Raw genomic sequence first — 20,870 nt, 5'->3', positions numbered from 1 at the left:
CTAAAAGAATGTAGGCAGAAGATCTCTTCTACCAGGAGCTGTTACCATAGAGAACTACAGTATGAATTAGGTGTGGTTAGACAGAGAGAAGGCGATGGCACCCCACTCCAGTACTGTTGCCTGGAAAATCCCATGGATGGAGGAGCCTGGTAGGCTGCAGTCCACGGGGCCGCACAGAGTCGGACATGACTGAAGCGACTTAGCAGCAGCAGCAGACAGAGAGAAACCTAACAAAGTCTGTTAAGTCCTCTCTGTGTCCCACCGTCTCTGCATGCCCAGCAAACATTTATCTACCAAACATTTGCTCTTCCATCTCTAAGTACTTTGCCTTCTTACCCTTTGAAAGTCCCAAACCACTACTCCAAACATCCTCTTTTATCTTTAACTAAAGATGATATTTAAGGTAAAGGTTTCAGCCATTTTAGCAAGTTACTCAGGGCTTCCCAGGTGGTGCAGTGGTAATGAATTTGCCTGCCAAAGCAGAAGACACAAGAGACGCGGGTTTGATCCTTGGGTCAGAAAAATCCCCTGGAGGAGGAAATGGTAACCCACTCCAGTATTCTTTCATGGGAAATCCCATGGACTGGGGAGCTGGTGGGCTATACAGTCCATGGGGTTGCAAAGAGTGGGGCACAACTGAGCAGACACACACACACAGCAAGTTACTCAGTTTACCTGGATCCCCTCCAGGTATACATGTGATTAAACTTTTGTTTGGTTTTCTTCTTAATCTGTCTCACGTTAATTTTTAGACAAGCCAGAAAAAACTAGAAGGGTAGAGCAAAATGTCTTCTCTCTGATAACATCATGAGAGCCATGCAGTCTCCCAAGTTGCAAGACTACTCAAGGAAGGGACAGTTGGCCCAGAGACACTTCAATGTGTACCTTACCAACAGTGTAGCCAATATTGCCATGATTACCATGATTACTGCCATGATTTGCCTTTGAGATCACGCCTGTCCCCCAGCACCACAGCTATCCTGAGACTGGCAGGCTAGCCAGAATGTCCTGAGAACAAACAACCAGCAAGACTCCCCAGAGAGAAACCAACAGAGACACCTCTACATGGACCACTGGGTCGGCAACCAGATTCCAGTTTAGAGGCAGATATGGTCATCAACTTGATAAGCCAACTCAGGCTGGAAGGACTGTTTTGTGTTGCATAAATCTGTGTTTTTCTGTTTTTGTAGAATACAAAAAAAATTTTTTTTAAGTACTTAGGTTCATTTTGGAGAAGGAAATGACAACCACTGCAGTATTCTTGCCTGGAGAATCCCATGGGCAGAGGAGCCCGGTGGGCTACAGACTGTAGGGTTGCAAAGAGTTGGGCATGACTGAAGCGACTTAGTAGCTGCAGCACCAGGTTCATTTGCCTATTTGTTCAAACCTCTATGATTACAAACCTAGAAAAGCTTTTGAATTACGTTGCCTTATTTTCATTTATTTATACCATAAAATTACTATAGTCCCTTCTTGAACTAACATTCTATGTCTTTCATCAAAGCATCTTCATGCTGCATTCTTGGTAGATTATATCTTGGTACATCTTATTTGAAAATCACATGAAGAGAAAAGTTTTGACTTCGTTGTAAGGCCAACGGTCATGTCTTAGTGACCAATATGGTCATATATCTGCTGCTCAATAAATGTTTTTTGATGATTATAATGACCAGTGCCTTTTTTCCATTCTTTGAACCCAGGCATTTTTGCCGCTAATTGGTCACAAGCCTAATATTAGGACTCCTTACCTTTGGGTACAATCCTACCCTTAGGAATTTATTCTAAGTAAATATTAAAAAGAACTGGTAAAAACATACAAAATAATTTGAAGGATTATTTATAATAATTCAGAACCTTTTACAGCTCGTGCTGTGCAACAAGGGAAACCCATGCACTGCAACTAGAGTGGCTTCTGCTTGCTGCAACCAAAGAAAGTCCACGTGCAGCGACGAAGACCCAGCGCAGCCAAAAATAAATAAATAAAAAAATTTAAACGTCCATAGACACTTTAAGATAAGGGTTCTTTTAAAAAGGTTTAAAATCCAAGTGCTTCTGGGCTCACTGAATGCTGTTTCTCAGTGCCAGAAATAAACACTGTGGGGTGTATCGAGAGGAGAGTATACGTACTTTATTTTCTGCACCCAGGAATCCAGAACACTGAGTGGACTTGTGTTTTCTTCTCCCTTTCTTCTGAGGACACAGAACACCATCAGAGCCTTATGAAATATAACTATGAGGCTATGAGGTATTTCTGGTGAAATACGGCAGAGCTATTTCCAGGAAAAAGGTTCCTTCCCCTTAACGTAGGAGAGAACTCTGCTTCCTACCCAAGTAGTCTGAGGAAACACTGGTTCACAGAAATATATCAAGAAACTGGAAAAATGCCGTTCCTTTCTTTGCTGTTCCAGTTCCTGACTGAAAAAAACATACTAGCGACCTCACAAGCTGGAAGTTACTCTGATCAATCTCAGAAGTCTGGTTTGCTCTGCCAGTATCACTATTTTAAGCCTGTTCCTGGGGCTCTGTGCCACCTTTGCCTGGAGCCAGGGAACGGAAACCCTCTGCCTTTTCTCCATAGTCAAGGGGCATTTGTACCCGCCTCCTCCACCCCTCCTCCCCTTCTCCCATTGAATAGTCTGTGTTTCTCGGCTAGTTGTACCTTCAGTCAAGGGGAGCATCAAAATTCAAAACTCTGGGAAGACTTGTCTCCCAGTGTGAGAAAGGTAACACAGGTGAGACGGGCGTGCCCCACATCACTATAGCAGAGGGGAAAGTGTTTCTGGCTGCCCAAAGTGAATGTCTAGACGTATGTTAAACAAAGCTCAACACAGTTAAACAGTGATTAAGAGTCTCCAACTACCAGCACAGACTTATATTTTGAAGACGTCAACTACAAGTACCCTGGAAGCTTGAATTAGAGGCCTAGCACTGCCTATAGTGTAACATCCCTGTCTCGCCCATGAAGCCACTCGCCATTTGTAGCACTGTACAAGAAAATGCTTTCAAAGCCCCAGATTGTGAATAAACCAGAGAAACAAATCAGCGACTCCCCACTACCTTACTCTTACACTGACCTGGGACTCCACAACTTGTTTACTCTGGTAAATGTGCTGAGTTCATGCATTTTTACTGTATATACATTTCTACTGCAAAAGACTGAGAGAAAGTTTTAAATATGTTTAGAAAAGTTTTGATGATCCTCAGCAACAACAGACATGTTGAGAAATAGGCACACACATCGGCCATTGGTAGAAGAGTAAACTGGTACAAAATATTAGGGGCCAATTATGTAATATCTACTTTTTCACTCTTTTTTTTTTTCTAGCCACGCCACACAGCTTGCAGGATCTTAGTTCCCTGACCAGGAATTGAACCCATACCCTGAGCAATGAAAGTGCAAAGTCCTAACCACTTGACCTCCAGGAAATTTCTAATACCTATTTTTTTTTTTAAGTAATACTTTTTTTTCTATTAAAAAAAATACATATAAGTAACATAACGTCCATTGCTAAGACTCTGATTAAAGCATAATATAAATAAATAAATATTGGAGTAATATGAAACTAATTTTTTTCAAGGAGCAAATCAGTTGTACTGGTGTGTGAAATGTCCAACAGACAACTGTTAAAATAAAAAAGCTTCAGAGCAGAATGTATATTATGCTCTTATTTATGATTCTATTAGTAGATCATATATGTGTGTTAATATACAAGTTCTTTGTTGAACCATGTATGTGTATGTTTGTGTGTGTGTGCTTTTATTAGCATGGAAAATTTCCAGAAGGATGTACAAGAAACTATTAATGGTGATTAAGGACGAGTACCAGGAAATCACTTTATACCACTATTTACTGCTGAAATTTTTTACACAAACACAGTTTATCATTTAAAATACTGACGAATAAAAAAATACTACTGCATTTAGGATGCTACCCTAGGCACAACTCTGGAAACATAATTAGCCTTCCTTAATGCTAAAAATCCTTGGAGAAGGAAATGGCAACCCACTCCAGTATTCTTGCCTGGAGAATCCCAGGGACAGAAGAGCCTAATGGGCTGTTGTCTATGGGGTCACACAGAGTCGGACACGACTGAAGCGACTTAGCAGCAGGAACAGCAGCAATGCTAAAAATCAAGAATCTCAGAGTTGGCTCTGTGTTGACCAAAATTCTGCCTTTTGCTGGCAGCTTCTGAGCCCCATTAGTAATTCTGGCTACTGAACAGCCCAACAAGAAACATTAGCGCATTAAGACCTTCCATGAACTTCTATGTGTCAGTAAATCGGTGTAACCCTCATGTCTAGAAATGAGAATGTGCCCACGATACTGTTATAAATCACCATACACACACCGCCTTACAGGCTTAGATGTTTAGCTGTTTTCAACGCCCATCCCATGGGATAACCAAGTGAGAAGATCCTTCTGGGCTTCTATTCCTTAGAGGAAGGAGGGCAGGTAGGTCCCAAGGTGACTCTAGCATCTTCTAATTACTCCATCCACCTTCCAGCTAGCCACTAGGACACTGAGAGATCAAAGGACTGGGGACTACTGGGGAGGTTTCTCCATTTTGTTGAGTCATTATAAATAAATCTTCTCATTTCTAAGGCATCAGCTTCTTCGATTCCATCACGATGTTTTATCATTGGTTACTTTTATAGTAACATTTATTTGTGTTATTTAAGTGTGTTCACTGGTCCTGGGGAACTCTGTTGATTTAAGCGCTACCAACCGGGGAAGAGGTCTATGCTCTGTCCTCCAATCGCCAATGAACACAATCTCAGATCCAGTAGCTGCCAGGCTAGTGGAGAGAGGAGTGACTGACAGCCCAGAGTGAGGAAGTCACACACTCAGAGCTCACACAAGGCGGCTGGAATGAGGAAGGAGAGCTGCCTGCAGAGGCAGCTAGCTTGTGCCCTGCTCTGAATCCTGGAGGGTGGTGGGCAAAGCCCTACTCTAGGAAGAGATAAAATCATACACCTATCCGTGGAGCTCCCTGCGCCATGGTGATGAGCTCCAGGCTCAAAGAAGGCACTGAGGAAAGAGAGCAAGAGGACGGAGGAACAGGTGGATGTGGAGTGCCTCTCTCTCCACAGACCCATCAGGAATGCACCTTCAGACACAGAAGTGCACGTAGAACACCAGCTAGGAGTGGCCAGGAGAACGTGACCAGCAGAAAAGAACATGTAGAACCACGCAAAACTCAGTAGGACGAAGGAACTAGGGGGAAAAACAGGAGTGTTAGGACTGGACATGCCCTCTGCGGGTGGGGGAACTGAAGCAGGGGTCCAATCCCCACATCAGGGTAACTGTCTGAGATAGTGGAGAAACATCTAAGGCTGAGAGTGAAACAGCTCATCTGTGGCAGCCTAAATAGAATGAGAATCAGATAGTCCTTGCTACAGCCATACATACCCCGGACAGAAATGCTGGTCCTCTGGAAGGCGCAGCAGCTGGAGGCTAGAGTTTAGGGACTATGGAGCAATCCCACAGTGAGGGCTGCTGTTGACTGAACAATAGAGAGGATGGCCCATCAAACGCCTGACGCACTGAACTGCAGAGTAGGACCCCAGTCAGGGTGCCCCTCTATGTGCCTGACGCGCCAAACAACAGAGAAGGACCCCAGGCAAGGGAGCCCTCTAAGCACCTGAACGGGTGGAGTTACAGAGAAAGACTGGTCAAAGAGGCCTTCTGATTGCCTGCTACAAGAGGCTCGAGAAAAGACTCTGATAGAGCCATAACTCCTGTGGCGGAGGCAGTCATGTCCATGCATACTTGGTGCCACCAGGGTCCCCGTAAGCCAAGCAGCTGTGCCACCTTCACGCTCAACTCTCACTGGGGCAGAGCTGCCACAGGCAAAAAAAGTCTTGTGACCATGCATGCAGGGTCACTTTGGTCATGGTCCAACTCTTTGTGACCCTGTAGACTGTGGCCTGCCAGGCTTCTCTGTCAGAGAGGGGGTTCTCCAGGCAAGAATACTGGAGCATATTGGCCAATACTGGTTGCCATACCCTTCTAGGGCACTATATTTCCTGCTACCCTAGCCGCCAACTCCCCTGAGTACCTGGTGCTGCCAGAACCCCTGCGACCCAAGCAGCTGCACCACCTCCACACCTGGCCCTCACAGGGGCAAACCCAAGCCCTCCAGGGCAGCCTCAGGAGCAAACCCCAGGGAACGATCCACATACAGAGGCAGGAATAAAACCACAATTGAAATCCAGGGGCAGTGTGGCTAAGGAAGAAGACCCAAAACCTTCCCACCAGCTGTATAAGCTGCAGATTAAATCCACATAGTCAACAAGGCAGACTCTGTGTCTATGGAATATATAAAAGGTTATTGAGAGCTCCCACAAAAAAAACACACTAGCTCTGACAGCTGTGGACATTGGAGGCAAGAACACACAGGAGCAGGACCAGATTAGAATCTGATCTGGGACCACAGCAGGTCCAGAGATCAGCACAGTGTTGGAGGGCATCCTAGGGAGGTGAGGTGGACTGTGACTCCCAGCGAGGCAAAGGACTGACGGCAGTGACTCAAGAAAAACATTTATTATTCTCATTTTTTGACTTGTTCTGTAGATGCTTTTGGATTTTTTTTTCATTCCCCCCCACCTCTGTTGTAGTTGTTAATTTTCTTGGCACTATGAAATCCAATTAAGCTTTTGAGCTTTGTTTTGTTCCCTCAGTTACATTTTTTACTGTTGTTATAAACCTCTGCCTCTACATTGGGCTTTTGCAGTTCTTTGGAGTTTTCCTTTTTTTTTTTTTTAAGTTTTTTAAATTAAAAAATTTTAAACCTATTATTATTTTTTCTACATTTATTCATTTGCTTTTCCTACTGTTCTTTTCCCCTTGCAGTTAATCTTTAATGTATATAAATCTTCTTTATCTACCTCTTTTTAACTTTGCATATCCTTTCTTTCTTTCCTTTCCACTCAACATATTTGTTAGTTTTATTTTCATTGGTTTATTCCCCAATTGGCACCTTGCTTTTGTTTTGTTTTCCAGTTTGTGCTTTAGTTAGTTTTATTCCAGTAGATATAATTCTTGGTTTCCTTTGTTGGCCATGTCAATCTATTGTACTTTATTTTTGTTGGACTGTTTTGATTTTGCTTATGGGTGTAAATGTATATGTGTATATTCAGTCACATTTTTTATTGTTGTTATAAACCTCTGCCTGTACATTGGGCTTTTGCAGTTCTGTGAGTTTTCCTTTTCTTCCCCTTTTTTCTTTCTTCTTTCATTTCTTTTCTCTTTTTTAATAATTTTAACTTTTAACTTTTTTAAACCTATTATATTTTTTCTACACTTATTCCTTTGTTTGCCTTTCCTACTGTTCTTTTCCCCTTGTAGTTAATCTTTAATGTATATAAATCTTCTTTATCCACCTCTTTTTAACTTTGCATAACCTTTCTTTCCTTTCCACTCAACATACTTGTTAGTTTTATTTTCATTAGTTTATTCCCCAATTGGCACTTTGCTTTAGTTTTGTTTTCCAGTTTGTGCTTTAGTTAGTTTTGCTCTTAACTGGTAAATATAATTTTTTATTTCCTTTGTTCACAGGGTCAATCTACTGTACTTTATTTTTGTTGGACTGTTTTGACTTTGCTCATGGATATAATTGTATATGTATATATTCCATCATTTTAATTATTATTTGCCTGATTTTGTAACTGCTATTTATCTGGGGTTCACCTTTGGTTTCTCATTTTTGGATATCTGTTTTAATCTCACTTAATGCCATACAAACCACTTGTGGAATCTTCGTTCCTGACCAGAGATTAAGCCCTGAGCATTTGCAGTGGGAGCACTGACTCTAAGACCCTAGACCACCAGAGAACTAACCTAGGGAGTATCAAAAAGTGAGAACTCACACAAACGAAACCACTGGAATACAGACCCAGCATCACTCAACCACCAGTAGCCTATGCAGGGGGCTTCATCTAAACAACAAACAAAACAAAACCCAAATCCAATCATCAGCAGACAGGACTGCCACCTCACTCAGCCTTGCTCATCAGAGGAAAAACAAACAAAAACTCAACCCAAATCTCAAAACCCAAACCCAAAATTTACCCTGTAGGAAGCTTACACAAACCACTGGACCAACCTTAGGAGGGCAGAAAACAAAAGGAAGAAAGAATTCAACCTTCTTCATGGAAAGAATTCAACTTTCCTTGAAGCCAGGGAAAAGGAGACCTCAAACACACTAAGTTAAAAAAAAAAAAAAAAAATAATGAAAAGGCAAAGAAATACTAACCAAATGAAGAAACAAACTGGAAACACAGAAGTCCAAATAAATGAAGAGGAATAGGCAAACTACTTGAAAAAGAATTCAGAATAATGATAGTAAAGATGATAAAAAACCTTGAAAACGAAATGGAGAAAATGCAAGAATCAGTTAACAAAGACCTAGAAGAATTAAAGAATAAACATGCAGAGACAAACAACAGAATTACTGAAATTAAAAATACTCTAGAAAGAATCAATAGCAGAATATCTGAAGCAGAACAAATCAGTGAGCTGGAAGATAAAATGGTGTAAATAACTTCTGAAGGGCAGAATAAAGTAAAAAGAATGAAAAGAGCTGAGGACAGTCTCAGAGACCTCTGGGACCATATCAAACGCACCAACATTCAAATTATAGGGGTCCCAGAAGAAGAAGTGGAGAAGGCAATGGCACCCCACTTCAGTACTCTTGCCTGGAGAATCCCATGGACGGAGGAGCCTGATAGGCTGCAGTCCATGAGGTCGCTAAAAGTCGGACACTACTGAGCGACTTCACTTTCACTTTTCACTTTCATGCATTGGAGAAGGAAATGGCAACCCACTCCAGTGTTCTTGCCTGGAGAATCCCAGGGACGGTGGAGCCTGGTGGGCTGCCATCTATGGGGTCGCACAGAGTCGGACATGACTGATGCGACTTAGCAGCAGCAGTAGCAGCAGAAGAAGAAGAGAAAGAGAAAGGGTATGAAAAAATTTCTGAAGAGATTATAGTTGAAAATTTCCCCCAAATGGAAAAGGAAATAGTTAATCAAGTCCAAGAGGCACAAAGGGCTCCACACAGGATAAACCCAAGGAGAAATATCCCAAGACACATACTAATCAAACTAATAAAGACTAAACACAAAGAAAGAATACTAAAAGCAGCAAGGGAGAAGAAACAAGTAACATACAAGGTAAACCCATACACTTAACACCTGATCTTTCAGCAGAAACTCTGCAGGCCAGAAAGGAATGGCAGGATATATTTAAAGTACTGAAAGTGAAAAATCTACAACCATGATTACTGTACCTGGCAAGGATCTCACTCAAAATTGATGGAAAAATAAAAAGCTTTTCAGACAAGCAAAAGTTAAGAGAAATCAGTACCACCAAACCAACTTTACAACAAACATTAAAGGGACTTATATAGTTAAGAAATACAAGAGAAGAAAAAAGATCTACAAAATCGACTCCAAACAATTAATAAAATGGCAATGGGAACATACATATCAATAATTACTTTAAATGTAAATGGATTAAATGCTCCAACCAAATGACACAGGCTGGCTGAATGGATACAAAAACAAGACCCATTTATATGCTATCTACAAGAACGTACTTCAGACCTAAAGATACATATAAACTGAAAGTGAAATGATGGAAAAACATATTTCATGCAAATGGGAAGCAAAAGAAAGCTGGAGTGGCAATCCTCATACCAGACAAAATAGCCCTTAAAATAAAGAAGATTATAAGAGATAAGAAAGGACACTACATAATGATCAAGGGATAAATCCAAGAGGAAGACATAACAGTTGTAAATATCTATGCCAAAGCCTTTGATTGTGTGAATCTCAATAAACTGTGGAAAATTCTGAAAGAGATGGGAATACCAGACCATCTGACCTGCCTCTTGAGAAATCTATATGCAGGTCAGGAAGCAACAGTTAGAACTGGACATGGAACAACAGACTGGTTCCAAATAGGAAAAGGAGTACGTCAAGGATGTATACTGTCACCCTGCTTATTTAACTTCTATGCAGAGTACATCATGAGAAACGCTGGGCTGGAAGAAGCACAAGCTGGAATCAAGACAGTCAGGAGAAATGTCAATAACCTCAGATATGCAGATGACACCACCCTTATGGCAGAAAGTGAAGAAAAACTAAAGAGCCTCTTGATGAAAGTGAAAGTGGAGAGTGAAAAACTTGGCTTAAAGCTCAACATTCAGAAAACGAAGATCATGGCATCCAGTCCCACCACTTCATGGGAAATAGATGGGGAAACAGTGGAAACAGTGTCGGACTTTATTTTTTGGGGCTCCAAACTCACTGCAGATGGTGACTGCAGCCATGAACTTAAAAGATGCTTACTCCTTGGAAGGAAAGTTATGACCAACCTAGATAGCATATTCAAATGCAGAGACAGTACTTTGCCAATAAAGGTCCATCTAGTCAAGGCTATGGTTTTTCCTGTGGTCATGTATGGATGTGAGAGTTGGACTGTGAAGAAAGCTGAGTGCCGAAGAATGGATGCTTTTAAACTGTGGTGTTGGAGAAGACTCTTGAAAGTCCCTTGGACTGCAAGGAGATCAAACCAGTCCATTCTAAAGGAGATCAGCCCTGGGATTTCTTTGGAAGGAATGATGCTAAAGCTGAAACTCCAGTACTTTGGCCACCTCATGCGAAGAGTTGACTCATTGGAAAAGACTCTGATGCTGGGAGGGATTGGCGGCAGGAGGAGAAGGGGATGACAGAGGATGAGATGGCTGGATGGCATCACCGACTCGATGGATGTGAGTTTGAGTGAACTCTGGGAGTTGGTGATGGACAGGGAGGCCTGGTGTGCTGCGATTCATGGGGTCGCAAAGAGTCAGACACAATTGAGCGACTGAACTGAACTGATGCACCTAACATAGGAGCACCTCAATACATAAGACAAACACTAACAGACATAAAAGGAGAAATTGACAGTAACACAATAACAGCAGGAGACTTTAAACACCCCATTCACACCAACAGACAGATCATCAAAACAGAAAATTAATAAGGAAACACAAGTCTTAAATGACACATTAGATGAGATGGATCTCATTGATATTTTGAGGACATTCCATCCAAATGCAGAAGAATACACCTTCTTCTCAAGTGCACAAGGGACATTCTCCAGGACAGACCCCATCTTGTGTCACAAATCAAACCTCAGTAAATTTAAGAAAACTGAAATTGTATCAAGCATCTTCTCTGACCACAATGTTATGAGACTAGATATCAATTACAAGAAAAAAACTGTAAGAAACACATACACCTGGAGATGAATACATTTCTTAATAACCAACAGGTTACTGAAGAAAATAAAAAGGGAAATTAAAAAAATATCTACAAACAAATGACAATGAAAACATGACAACTCAAAACCTACGGGGCCACAGCAAAAGCAGTTCTAAGAGGGAAGTTTATAATAATACAATCCTACCTCAAGAAACAAGAAGAACATTGAGCAGACAACCTAACTATACACCTAAAACAACTTGAAAAAGAACCAAAAAACCCTAAAATTAGTGGAAGAAATAAATAGACAGATTCTTAGAAAAGTCCAAGCTTCCAAGACTGAACAAGAAAGAAAGAGAAACTATGAACCACCCAATTACAAGCACTGAAATGAATCTGTGGTCAAAAATCTCCCAAAAAACAAAAGCCCAGGACCAAATGGCTTCACAGGAGAATTCTATCAAACAAACATTTAGAGAAGAGCTAATGCCTATCCTTCTAAAAACTCTTTAAAAAAACTGCAGAGGAAGGAATACTTCCAAACTCATTCTGCGAGGCCACCATCACTCTGATACCAAAACCAGACAAAAACAACACACAAAAAAGAAAACTACAGGCCAATATCACTGATGAACACAGATGCAAAAATCCTCAACAAAATTTTACCAAACAGAACTCAGCAACACATCAAAAAGCTCATACACCATGATCAAGTTGGGTTTATTCCAGGGATGCAAGGATTCTTCAATATACACTAATCAATCAATGTGATACACCATATTAACAAGTTGAAAGATAAAAACCATATGATAATCTCAACAGATGCAGAAAAAGCCTTTGAAAAAATTCAGCTCCCATTTATGATTAAAACTCTTCAAAAACTGGGCTCAGAAGGAACCTACCTGACACAGTAAAGGCTATATATGATAAGCCTACAGCAAACATTATTCCACTGAGTGAGAAACTGAAAGCATTCCCCCTAAAATCAGGAACAAGACAAGGGTGTCCACTTTCATCACTATTATTTAACATAATTTTGGAAATCCTAGCCACAGCAATCAGAGAAGAAAAAGAAATAAAAGGAATCTAAATCAGAAAAGAAGTAAAGCTCTCACTGTTTGCAGATGAAATGATACTGCACACAGAAAACCCTAAAGATAGTATCATAATAGAGCTAATTTAGCAAAGTTTCAGGATACAAAATCAATACACAGAAATCACTTGCATTTCTATATACTAACAATGAAAATTCAGAAAGAGAAATTATGGCATCAGTCTCATTCACCATTGCAACAAAAATAATTAAATATCTAGGAATAAACCTACCTAAGGAGACAAAAGAACTATATGCAGAAAATTATAAGACACTAATGAAAGAAATCAAAGACAACATAAACAGATGGAGAGATATTCCATGTTCCTGGGCAGGAAAAATCAATATTGTGAACATGACTATACTACCAAACACAATCTACAGATTCAATGTGATCCCTATCAAATTATCAATGGCATATTTCACAGAACTAGAACAAAAAATTTCACAATTCATATGGAAACCCAAAAGACCCCAAACAGCCAAAGCAGTCTTGAAAAAGAAGAATGGAGCTGGAGGAATCAACCTTCCTGACTTCAGATTATACTACAATGCTACAGTCATCAAGACATTATGGTACTGGCACAAAAACAGAAATAGAGACCAATGGAACAAGACAGAAAGCCCAGAAATAAACTCATGCACCTATGGGTACCTTATTTTTGACAAAGGAGTCAAGAATATACAATGGGGCAAAGACAGCTTCTTCAATAAGTGGTGTCAGGAAAACTGGACAGCTACATGTAAAAGAATGAAATTAGAATACTTCCTAACACCAGACACAAATACAAACTCAAAATGGATTAAGGACCTAAATGTAAGACCAGATATTATGAAACTCTTAGGGGAAAACAGGCAGAACACTCGATGATATAAATCAAAGCAAGATCCTCGATGACCCACCTATCCTAATGAAAATAAAAACATAAGTAAATAAGGGGGACCTGATTAAACTTAAAAGCTTTTGTACAATAAAAGAAACTGTAAGCAAGGTGAAAAGACAACCCTCAGAATGGGAGAAAGTAATAGCAAATGAAACAACTGACAAAGGATTAACTTCCAAAATATACTAGCAGCTCATACAACTGATGGCCAGAAAAGCAAACAACCCAATCAAAAAATGGGAAAAAGACCTAAACAGACATTTCTCCAAAGAAGACATACAGATGGCTAACAAACACATTGCTCATTATCAAAGAAATGCAAATCAAAACTACACTGAAGTATCACCTCACACCAGTCAGAACGGCCATAATCAAGAAGTCTAGAAACAATAAATGCTGGAGAGGGTGTTGGAGAAAAGGGACCACTCTTGCACTGTTGATGGGAATGTAAATTAATACAGCCACTGTGGAAGATGGTATAGAGATTCCTTAAAAAACTAGGATTAAAACCACCATACGACCCAGCAATCCCACTCCTAGGCATATACCCTGAGGAAACCAAAACAGAAAAAGACACTTTTATCCCAATGTTCACTGCAGCACTATTTACAATAGCTAGAACATGGAAGCAACCTAGATGTCTATTGACAGATGAATGGATAAAGAAGTTGTGGTACATATACACAACGGAATAGTACTCAGCCATAAAAAGGAATGCATTTGAGTTAGTTCTAATGAGGCGGATGAACCTAGAACCTATTATACAGAGTGAAAGTCAGAAAGAGAAAGATAAATATTGTATTCTAATGCATATATATGGAATCTAGAAAAATGGTACTGAAGAATTTATTTCAGTCAGTCAGTTCACTCACTCAGTCATGTCTGACTCTTTGTGATCCCATGGACTGCATCATGCCAGGCCTCCCTGTCCATCACCAACTCCCAGAGTTTACCCAAACTCATGTCCATCGAGTCAGTGATGCTATCCAACCATCTCATCCTCTGTCATCCCCTTCTCCTCCCACCTTCAATCTTTCCCAGCATCAGGGTCTTTTCCAAGGAGTCAGTTCTTCGCATCAGGTGGCCAAAGTATTGGAGTTTCAGCTTCAGCATCAGTCCTTCCAATGAATATTCAGGACTGATTTCCTTTAGAAGGGACTGGTTGGATCTCCTTGCAGTCCAAGGGACTCTCAAGGGTCTTCTCCAACACCAAAGCTCAAAAGCATCAATACTTCTGCGCTCAACTTTCTTTATAGTCCAGCTCTCACATTCATACATGACTACTGGAAAAATCATAGCTTTCACTAGACAGACGTTTGTTGGCAAAGTAATGTCTCTGCTTTCTGATATGCTGTCTAGGTTGGTCATAACTTTTCTTCCAAGGAGCAAAATATTTATTTACAGGGCAACAATAGAGAAACAGACATAGAGAGCAGACTTATGGACATGGAGAGAGGGGAGGAGATAGTGAGACGAATGGAATGAGTAATATGGAAACTTCTATTACCATATGTAAAATAGACAGCCAAGCCAGAATTTGCTGTATGGCTCAGGAAACTCAAACAGGGGCTCTGTATCAACCTAGAGGGGTGGGATGGTGAGGTAGATGGGAAGGAGGTTTAAAAGGAAGGGGATATATGTATACCTATGGCTGATTCTTGTTGAGGTTTGACAGAAAACAAGAGAATTCGGTAAAGCAATTATCCTTCAATAAAAAATAAATTAAACAAAAAAAGAAGGCACTGAGCCACTATTTACCTCTCAGTCCAGCTGTTTTTTGGGTCTCCCTTTTGAGTATAGCTGAGAATCCCAGCCTGGATTTTGTTTTGAACTGAGTTGTTAATTCAGGTAACAAGAAAAACAGTTGGGACCCTCATCTGGAGGTTGCACATTGTTGCCTTTATTATTTAAATCAGGATATCCTGTTCTAAGGATACATGAGGGGCTGGGTCTTATATACACACTGAAGAGTCTGGGGGAGGAAATTCCCCTAAAGGGTTTCTCTCAAGCCCCCTGAGTAATTGCAGACATTCATATCTCCCAAATCTGTTAAGATATTGGATTAGGGAATTTTGAACTGTTTTCTTTCTTTCCCAAGGATCAACTTTCTCGCCACTCTTGGTATAAATAGCATTCTGAAAAATAAAGGTAACAGCAAACAGACAAGCAAACAGAATCAGACAGTTCAGGAAACCAGAGCAACTGAAAAAAGCTTTCTGCCCCTCTAAAGAATATGTGTGTGGGGGGAGGGGGGGGTGTAGAGGGGCACGTGTGTCCTATTTAAATCATAAAAAGAGTTACACTATACATTATCCTGTAACATTTTTTCTCTCATGTCTGATCTTGTTTCTTTGCCTACCTCCACCCCTCCTCCTTTTTGCTTCTATCCTCACTCTTTTGTGAAAGAATAAATATGTGTCTATGGTAAGAAGGGAAGGCTCAAAAACATTGTGCATGACAAGGAAAAATATATAGTGGTTAAGCCAGATTGATTCTTAGCTTTACTACTAAGTCAAATTATAATACTTAACCTCTGTCTCCAAGCTTCTCTACCTGCAAAATAGTGGGGCAGATAACAATGGCATCTACTTCGTAGGGGTATGGACTTAAATGAGATTAAATGAGATCATAAATAAAGCAGTTAGAGCAATGCCTGGGATTTGGTAGGTGCTCAATATATTTTAGTTCTTAGTTACTAAGAGCTTCTCTTTCAGTGTTTGCATATTTTAAAAATAGAGCACCTTTTGCTACCATAACCCCTTCTCTGCTCTTCCTCCTCCTATAGGCTTCTTCTTCCCCCTTTCCTTCCTCTTCCTGTTGTTATAAATTCTCAAACTCCTCTTCCCTTACATGCCTATTCTTCTCCCATTTCCTGTAGCTGCCACTGCAGACACAACAAGCCATGAAGAACCCTGTCCCCATTCAAAGGCACTGCCACACCTTGGAGCTGTCACCATTTCCAATACCCCAGGTCAGGCTCTCAATCAGATTGCTTCCTTGGCTGGAGACATGCCATCATGGTGGCACAATGCCTCAGGAATCCTGGAAATGACTCACCAAAAGGGGGTGGAGACTCACTCCTGAATATTTGTGAGTCTGGGGACACCATAGGGACTGGAGCATTATTAAACTTTTGCAACACTTTTAAATGTGTTTTTGAAGACTCCACTCTGTTCCCAAGCCTCGGAACAAAATCACGGGTACTAGGGAATAGAAAAGGAACATGGAGGATTGGCAAGGCACAAACAAAGTGCTCTAAACATATTGATTAAATTAAGAATGACAGGGGCTTCACTGGCAGCTCAGTGGTAAAGAATCCTCCTCCCAATGCAGAAGACACAGTTTTGATCTCTGATCTGGGAAGATCCCATATGCCGCAAAGCAACTAAGCCCATGCACCACAACTACTGAGACTGTGTTCTAAAGCCCGGAAGCTGCAACTACTAAAGCCCGAGCATCCTAGAGCCCGGTCAGTTCAGTCGCTCAGTTGTGTCCAACTCTTTGCAACCCCATGAATTGCAGCACGCCAGGCCTCCCTGTCCAGCACCAACTCCCGGAGTTTACCCAAACTCATGTCCATTGAATCGGTGATGCCATCCAACCATCTCATCCTCTGTTGTCCCCTTCTCCTCCCACCCTCAATCTTTCCCAACATCAGGGTCTTTTCAAATGAGTCAGTTCTTTGCATTAGATGGCCAAAGGACTGGAGTTTCAACTTCAGCATCAGTCCTTCCAATGAACACCCAGGACTGATGTCCTTTAGGATGGACTGGTTGTATCTCCCTGCAGTCCAAGGGACTCTCAAGAGTCTTCTCCAACACCACAGTTTAAAAGCATCAATTCTTCGGTGCTCAGCTTTCTTCACAGTCCAACTCCCACGTCCATACATGACCACTGGAAAAACCATAGCCTTGACTAGACAGACCTTTGTTGGCAAAGTAATGTCTCTGCTTTTGAATATGCTATCTAGGTTGGTCATAACTTTCCTTCCAAGGAGGAAGCGTCTTTTAATTTCATGGCTACAATCACCATCTGCAGTGATTTTGGAGCCCCCCAAAATAAAGTCAGCCACTATTTCCACTGTTTCCCCATCTATTTGCCATGAAGTACTGGGACCGGATGCTATGATCTTAGTTTTCTGAATGTTGAGCTTTAAGTCAACTTTTTCACTCTTTGGCTTTCATCAAGAGGTCTTTAGTTCTTCACTTTCTGCCATAAGGGTGGTGTCATCTGCATATCTGAGGTTATTGATATTTCTCCCGGCAATCTTGATTCCAGCTTGTGCTTCATCCAGCCAGTACTCCACAATAAAAGAAGCCACCTGTGCAGTGCAACTTGAGAGTAGCCCCCGCTTGTTGTAACTGGAGAAAAGCCTGTGCAGCAATGAAAACCCAGCGCAGCCAAAAAGAAATAAATTAATTAAATTAAAAAAACTGGATTTAGATTATTAAAAACAAAAAAAAAAATGCTAACTGCAGGGACTTCCCTGGTGGTCCAGTGGTTAAGAATCCACCTGCCAATGCAAGAGACTTATGTTTAATCCCTGATTCAGGAAGATCCCACATGCTATGTAGCAACTGAATCCGTGGGCCACAACTACTGATCCTATATCCAACTACTGAAGCAGGTGCACCTTAGAGCCTGTGCTCTACCACAAGAGAAGCCACTGCAATGAGAAGCCTGAGTACTGCAACAGAGGGCAGCCCGGCTTGCCACACTTGAGAAAAGGCCAAACAGCAACAAAGAAACACCTCAGCCAAAAATAAACAGACATACATATATATACATATTCAAATGTCAACTGCTGCAAGTGCAATTAAGAAAGAGCTTGAGTTCTCTATTGCTGCCAACCAAACTACCCTGAAATTTTCGATATAAAACACCAACAGTCTCCTCCTCATCCTGCTCTTGCTTTTCCTTTCTCTCTCCCCCTATCCCTTGCCCCTCCTCCTCCTCATTATTATTATCATCTAAGGGTCCCAGCCTCTTGTGAAACCTATATACAGGTCAGGAAGCAACAGTTAGAACTGGACATGGAACAACAGACTCGTTCCAAATAGGAAAAGGAGTACGTCAAGGTTGTATATTGTCACTCTGCTTATTTAACTTCTATGCAGAGTACATCATGAGAAACGCTGTGCTGGAAGAAGCACAAGCTGGAATTAAGATTGCCGGGAGAAATATCAATAACCTCAGATATGCAGATGACACCACCCTTATGGCAGAAAGTGAAGAGGAACTAAAGAGCCTCTTGATGAAAGTGAAAGTGGAGAGTGAAAAAGTTGGCTTAAAGCTCAACATTCAGAAAATGAAGATCATGGCATCTGGTCCCAGTACTTCATGGCAAATAGATGGGGAAACAGTGGAAACAGTGTCAGACTTTATTTTTTTGGGCTCCAAACTCTCTGTAGATGGTGACTGCAGCCATGAAATTAAAAGACACTTTCTCCTTGGAAGGAAAGTTATGACCAACCTAGATAGCATATTGAAAAGCAGAGACATTACTTTGCCAACAAAGGTCCGTCTAGTCAAGGCTATGGTTTTTCCTGTGGTCATGTATGGATGTGAGAGTTGGACTGTGAAGAAAGCTGAGTGCCGAAGAACTGATGCTTTTGAACTGTGGTGTTGGAGAAGACTCTTGAGAGTCCCTTGGACTGCAAGGAAATCCAACCACAACATTCTAAAGGAGATCAGTCCTGGGATTTCTTTGGACGGAATGATGCTAAAGCTGAAACTCCAGTACTTTGGCCCTCTCATGCGAAGACCTGACTCACTGGAAAAGACTCTGATGCTGGGGGGGGGGCAGGAGGAGAAGGGGACGACAGAGGATGAGATGGCTGGATGGCATCACCGACTTGATGGACGTGAGTTTGAATGAACTTCAGGAGTTGGTGATGGACAGGGTGGCCTGGCGTGCTGCAATTCATGGGGTCGCAAAGAGTCGGACACGACTGAGCAACTGAACTGAACTGAATTGAATTGAAGTGTCCTAGGGGTGGGCTGGGCTCAACTGGAGGTTTCTGACTTGGGTTTTCTCATGCCGTTTAAGTCAAATGGTAACTGGGGCTGCAGTCGCCTCAAAGATTTCTGTCATATGTCTGGTGACTGACGTAACTAATGCTGGCTGTCAACTGGGACATCAGCAGGCCAGAATACATACCAGAACACATTCGAACCCAAGAATCCAATCAGGGTCTCCTGCATTGCAGGTGGATTCTTTACCAGCTGAGCTACCAGGGAAGCCCCCATGAGAGTTAAAGCCATCCATATGACAGAGAAGAGGGATCAGAATCCAGCTCCTGATGGGAAGAGTGCTTAGGAATTTGATTTGTAGACATGTTTTAAAACCATCACAGTCTTCAAGTTCTGAGTGCTATGGACTATTTGGAGTATGCCAGCTGGGGGTTCTGTGTTTTCGAAATTAAAGGAATATCAGACAGGGAACACATTCACTTCATTTTCACAGTAATGTATCTTTGATCCCATGTTCAAAGGGTCTTCAGCTCTCTAAGTCTCTATGTCTTAGATTATCAGCCTTCCTCTCAGGTCTGACACCTAGAGAATAGAGGGATGAGCCACACTCCACCTGTAGTCTGTGGCCTCCCTCCCAAGTTTCACAACAAACGTAATAGCCCTTACTGTACTCATTCAATATTTACCATCCCTTCCTTCTAGGGCTCACTCAAGACGGAGGAATCTGGGATCTGCTAGGGCTAGAATAGTCTGCAAAGAACTGGACATATACAAGCCAACCAACATCTTGTGTTCTCTCTTCCTGAGGCCATAACCAGGAAAATTAGTAGTTAGAAACATGGAAAGAACAAACATAAGGAAATTGTCTATGCTAAATTACACACTTGCACACAACTTAGTGACTGAACACAGAGAATGTGCTGGCTAAGAGCACAAGCTTCCCAAAGACATAGTCCTAATCTTGGCTCTGCCACTTACTAGCTATGCAAAAAGCAAATCATCTATCTTCTCACCTCCCCATCTATAAAATGGAAATGATAATAATAATGGTATCTACCCCATAATGTCAAGGATTATACAGGATAGTACACACAGGGTTCGTAAACTTAAGCCTAAAAACACAGTTGTTAGAAGTAATATTTTAAAAATATTTATAGCTCTATTTGACAGCTGATTTGCACCTCCCTAACCCTCTCCCCACCTCCCCATCCCCCTCACCCCCGCCAAAACAGTCATTCTGGGCACTTTGCCTTGCCCATCCAATGGGGTTGTACCAAGAATCACACAGAGTGCTCAGGCCCCAGTGTATGGTATATGTTTAGGTATGTGTATGTGTTCTTCTGATCAATAACCACTGATCCGCACAGGTAACAGCTGAGGTGTCTGCTGTCTCTGTTTTTCAGCACTCTGAAGTACCTACACCATTCAGAAAGCAAAGAAATTTTCTGCTAAGATTTCCTACGGTCTGTATGCCAAGGTGCATTATACAACCATTTCTTTCTGAAGTCTCGCTGCCTCCCCGTGATGGTGCCAAAAAGTAAGATGCTTTTCTCCAGTTCTCTAGGACTTGCAGGCCTTCCTTTATCCACTACCTGGGGGAATGCTGTTCAAGCCCCAAAGATAATACCTGCTTTCCCCGCTGCTTCTCAAGACACCCTTGCTCAGTGGTT

Source organism: Bos javanicus, chromosome 21 (assembly GCF_032452875.1).
Source record: "Bos javanicus breed banteng chromosome 21, ARS-OSU_banteng_1.0, whole genome shotgun sequence".
Lineage (NCBI taxonomy): Eukaryota > Metazoa > Chordata > Mammalia > Artiodactyla > Bovidae > Bos > Bos javanicus.
The sequence above is the reverse complement of the archived record's forward strand: the minus strand, read 5'-3'. Positions refer to the sequence as shown.